Source organism: Hydra vulgaris, chromosome 04 (assembly GCF_038396675.1).
Source record: "Hydra vulgaris chromosome 04, alternate assembly HydraT2T_AEP".
NCBI classification, from domain to species: domain Eukaryota; kingdom Metazoa; phylum Cnidaria; class Hydrozoa; order Anthoathecata; family Hydridae; genus Hydra; species Hydra vulgaris.
Window position 1 is genome coordinate 48,009,001 of NC_088923.1, and position 6,000 is coordinate 48,015,000.

The 6,000-nt window shown below is 24.5% G+C and overlaps 1 protein-coding gene across 1 annotated transcript in view; it reads right to left on the reverse strand.

The window, feature by feature from the left end:
* Positions 1 to 6,000, reverse strand: part of LOC136079857 (uncharacterized) — a 142,082-nt gene that overhangs the window by 73,347 nt on the left and 62,735 nt on the right. The window lies entirely within an intron of this gene.

The window sequence follows — 6,000 nt, forward strand, 5'->3', positions numbered from 1 at the left end:
ATATTTTTTTAAAGAAAAAAAAATTTATTTTTTTTTATGTTCATTTTTTTTTTTTTTTTTTAAATAGAACTTTTTTACATTGTATAAATATATAAAAGTTAAGAAAAAATATTTTTAAAATTTTAAAAAAAATTGTTTTTATGAAAGAAAAAAACCGTTTACTTTTTCCTTATAATTGGGGAAAGTAAACTGATTAATTTTTAATAACAATTTTTTAAGATATTAAGAAAATCGAAACTAATTAAGGATATTAAGAAGATTAATCAAAATTAATTAAAAATAATAAAAAAACTAATCTTATTAAAAATTAAGTTTACAAAAAACTATTTTTATCAAATATACAAAAAAATATATTTGTGATTTAAGAAAGTAGTTGATTTATCGGCAGAAACAGGTTAGTAGCATTTTTTCATGCAAAAAAACTCTTTATCAATTTTGTATAACTGGGTAAACACAAACGACAGACCCAAGACTTGCAACTAAAATCTTTAAATGGTACAACATTTTGTTTTGAGTTGGCAACGCTTCTTCTTATACTCTGTGACACTTTTTGCACCTTTTGATGTCTTTTTCTTGTCTCAGTTTTTTTGTACATTGCACCTTAAGCTTTAATAAAGTGAATTTTTTGTTTCTTTAATTGCTTAGACTTTTTGGCCTAATCATCTAGCTTTAGTTTCTCAAGCATCTCAAATGTACTTAGACACTGGCCTTCAACTCTCAGAATGCTGACTTTTTCGGATTTTGTTTAGCATATGGTGGCGCTGTAAAACATTTTTCAAATTGCTTTTGAGTTTTTCTGGGAAGCGTTGCAAAATTTGATACATTAAAGCAGGAGTCAATGGTGTAGTTGTTAAATTTTAAAGTTGGCGAATCGTTGGAGTTTGATGTTGACTGATGTTAAATTTTAGATATAGCCTGAGATGAGGATGATGAAGTGCATTGAAATAACCTGTTATTTTGTCTTGGTTCAAGAAAAAGCTCTGAGAGACAAAATATTGCCTTCTACCCTGACACCTAGTTTATGAATCCATCGTTTCGTGAAACCTTAATAATATTCTCGCCCTGGTATACCATTTGGAGGAAACAGATGACTTTGATTTGTAGATACTAAACATCCCCAAACGATTACGATGACATCAGCGATGGTACTGTAGAAACCCTAATTGGCTAAACTGATAAGTACTGAAACAAAAACAAAATCAAATGCTGTACTTTGCATGGTAGTTGTATCTCTACTATTTAATTGGACTTTGTTGTGCACACGCTTGTGAATAGTTGTTTTTGGTATATTGCATGTCTCTGAAGATTTACTGAGTTTTATTTCGCCTTTTTTGACTTGTTCTACTGCAAGTTGTTCTTCTTTTAATGTTGTTTGCGTTTTACGAATGTAAGCACGAGTTATTTTTTTTTTAATATTTTAGATAAATAGCAAAGACTGCCATATTTATTTACGTTTTAAACAAATATGGCAGCCTTTGCTATTTATCTGAAATATTTAGAAAAATTTTAATCATTTACTTTTTTTTGTTTACTCTTACCCCAGTTTACTCCATATATATAAAACATGGTGCCATTTCACCTAAAGTTGTTGTGTATAAGCAAAAATGATTATCTTTGTTACTGCTACAAGATGATAAGAACCTAGTCATTAAAGCTATTGTTAACTTTGACAGGGTATTAAATTCTTTAGTAATGTTTAAATGGAGGACTGAGTTATATTTATAACACTTAAAATGTTTTTCTTTTTTGGATTTTTTATATTTATTAACATGGGCCTTGAGTCTGTCAATGAATTTGAATAAGTTATATATATGTATATATATATATATATATATATATATATATATATATATATATATATATATATATATATATATATACATATATATATATATATATATATATATATATATATATATATATATATAATATATATATATATATATATATTTATATATATAATGGAATTTTCTGACTATTCTCTATCAAGAATTCTTTGGAAATGATTACTTACGCTTTTTTTTTAAAAAAAACTTTAAAAAGGGAGACTTAATGTTACTATTATTTGAGCTCATTTATTTTTATAGTTTTTTAGGAGAAACTTGTTTTCGTGCCTGCATTTAGAAATTAATTCCGATTTTTTGTTCAATAAACATTCTTGGTGTGCATGTGTAATTATTTTAAGTTTTTCTTGTAGGCATAGTATTCATTTTTGGAAATATTGTTATATGCAGGCGCTGTTTTAAGGATACACCAATTCAGTATAAAATTATCACTACTTTTATCTTTTAATTTCCATATATATTTTGACAGCATGATGTCTTTTGAACACTTTTTGTTTTTAAAAGATTGTTTATAATTGGCAAAATCGTTTTTTTCATTCACCCTCTGTTATGCTAATATATTGTTTATCAGGTACATTCTTAGAGGAAAAAACACATTTATATACCACATTTTTAATAAACAGTTTCCTCTCATTCGGCAACTGTTTTTTTGTTTACAATTACATTTTTTGTAGTTTTTTCATTTAGGATTTCTTTTTTGTTTAACAAAGCATTTTTGTGACTTTTTATAATTCTTTCCGTATTTTTTGTGCAGCTGTAGCTAACTTTAATTGTATTTCGATTAAAAGTTTTATGTAATTTATTAGAGGGCGGGAAATGCGTATCGACCAATTTGAAAAACACTTTTCCTATGTTAGTTGAAACATTTTCGCTATATGAAGGGGAGGGGGTTAAACCAAATTACATTTCTAGTTCTATTTCGCTTTTTTTTATTCTTTTTTTCAGGGTCAATTTTTTAATTCAAAATTTTCATAACCACTCTTTTTAAGGGCATTTTTAAATATTTGTTTACAAGAAATAAATACATTTTATTAGATGAGTTTTGGTTTAGCCTGTTATTAATTGAAGTTGGGATTTGTTTTAGAATTTGGTGTTGATGATTTGAGTTAATATTAATATACAATAATTCATCGTTTGGTTGTTTGAAAGGCTCATATGAATTTTGAGAGAGATTAAATGTAACAAGAAAGTTCACAATTTTTAAGTTTATGCTTATTTCGAATTAAAAGTCAATATTTTTAAAAATTTTTCTAGTATCTTTTCTGATTTTATCGAGCTGTGGACCAGATTTTTTACGCATTACTAATAAACCATCGTAGTTATATAGGCCTAAATCATTAAATTGATTACTTACTAAATCTAAAATATATATTCTAACAAATTCACAAATCTCTGCTTCGTCATAACTGCCCATTTTTACATCAAAGCAGTCATGTATGTTTTTCTTTTTCCAAGTTTCTTTATTAAAATAAAGTATGGCTTTTCTTCAATGTTTAACTATACAGATTGTTTCTTTAGGAATAACTATGTGGCTTTTTGCAAACTCAATTGCTTTATCTAAAGAGTCTGCAGTTATTGAAGGGTAAAAATCATTAATATCAAATTGAATAAATGTGTATTTATTTTTATTTTTGATTATGGGGAACCAAATTATAACATTAGTGGCATTTTTCGATTTTTGCAAACTTAATTTATTTTTAAGAATATTATTAATTTTTTCGAATTTAATTTTGCTTACATGTCTAATCTCACTTTTTGTGGGAACCAATAAACTACAAGAAAGTTTGTTTTGAAAATTTGATCTATGGTCATTTAGTGTTACGAAGGCTTGGGCAGGGGTAGTTGATCCGATTCTGTTATCAAGGTTTACTTTTTTAGCAATACTTTGCGCTACTAAATTAATTGTCTTTTCCAAGTTTTAAGGGGCTTCAAAAAAAAAAAAAAATTTGGAAAACGCAATTAATTTAGAATTCCAAAGAATTGCTTAGAAAAATAAACCTCGATAACAGAATCGAATCCTTTGATGTAACATTGGGCAGTTATGACGGAGCAGAGATTTGTGAATTTGTTGGACTAAATATTTTAGATTTATTAAGTAAAGTAATTAATAAAAATTATTTAGGTCTTTATCGCGACGATGGTTTATTAGTAATGCATAAAAAATCTGATCTACAGCTCAATGAAATTATAAAAGATATTATAAAATTTTTTTAAAAAAATAACTTTCAAATCGAAATAAACATCAACTTAAAAATTATGAACTTTCTTGATGACACATTTAATCTCTCTGAAAGTTCCTATAAGCCTTATAAACAACCAAACGATGAATTATTGTTTTTTTATATATTTTTTTTATATAAACTTTTAATAAATTTTAATATTAACTTAAATTATCCACCCCAAATCCTAAAACAAATCCCGAATTCAATTAATAACAGGCTAAACCAAAACTCATCTAATGAAAATGTATTCAACTCCTCTGAACATATATTCAAAAACGTCCTTAAAAAAAGTATTTTTGAAAATTTCGAACTAAAATTTGACCCTGAAAAAAAGAACAAAAAAAAGCGAAATAGAACTAGAAATGTAATTTGGTTCAACCCCCCCCCCCCCTTCATATAGCAAAAAAGAAATCCTTAATGAAAAAAACTACAGGAAATTGTAATTGTAAACAAAAAAATAATTGTCCTATGAGAGGAAACTGTTTATCAAAATATTTGGTATATAAATGTGTTTTTTCCTCTAAGTATGTACCTAATAAACAAAATATTTGCATAACAGAGGGTGAATGGAAAAAACGATTTGCCAATCATAAGCAATCTTTTCAAAATAAAAAGTATTCAAAAGACACCATGCTATCAAAATATATATGAAAATTAAAAGATAAAAATATTGATGATTTTATACTGAATTGGTCTATCCTTAAAACAGCGTCTGCATATAACAATATTTCCAAAAATGAATATTATGCCTACAAGAAAAATTTGAAATACTGACACAAGCACACCAAGAATGTTTATTGAGCAAAAAATTGGAATTAATTTCTAAATGCAGGCACGAAAATAAGTTTCTCCTAAAAACTATAAAAATAAATGAGCTCAAATAATAGTTATATTAAGTCCCCCTTTTTTAAAAAACTTATTTTAAATAAGCATAAGTAATCATTTCCAAAAAATTCTTTTTATAGAAGAGTCACAAATTCAACAATGGTGTGAAACTTTACAGTTGTTAAGACATTTGCGATCTCCTGTAATTCAATTTTTGGTTTAAATTGAAGTTTTACTAATTTGATATTTTATTTCTGATGACTCTTAATTGATGAAACACTGTGTAAAATGAGAAAAAAAAAATTTTTTAGTGATTTTCTACTAATTTAAATATATATATATAAAATATATATATATATATATATATATATATATATATATATATATATATATATATATATATATATATATATATTTAAACATTTTAAAAATGTATTCCACTAAGTAGAGTGCTCAATGTTCTTAAAAGAACAGAACAACTTTAATTTAGTAGACAATCACTTAACGAAAGTTTTTCTCATTTTTGATGAGTTTTTATCGATGTAACACAGTGTAAAACGAGAAAAATTTTCGTTAAATGATTTTCCACTAATTTAAAGTTCCTTTGTTCTTATAATATATATATATATATATATATATATATATATATATATATATATATATATATATATATATATATATATATATATATACATATACATATATACATATAATTATATATATAAATTAGTAGAAAATCACTTAACAAAAATTTTTTCTCATTTTACACAGTGTCTCATCAATTAAAACTCTTCAGAAATCTGAGATCTGATTAGTCTTAATTTGATGAAACACTGTAAAAATGAAAAAAAAAATTTTGTTAAATGATTTTCTACTAATTTATATTGTTCTGTTCTTTTAAGAACATTGAGCACTCTATTTTGTAAAATACGTTTTAAATATGTTTATATATATATATATATATATATATATATATATATATTATATATATATATAATATATATATATATATATATATATATATATATATATATATATATATATATTATTATTATTATTATTATTATTGTTGTTGTTGTTATTGTTGTTATAATTATTATTATTATTAT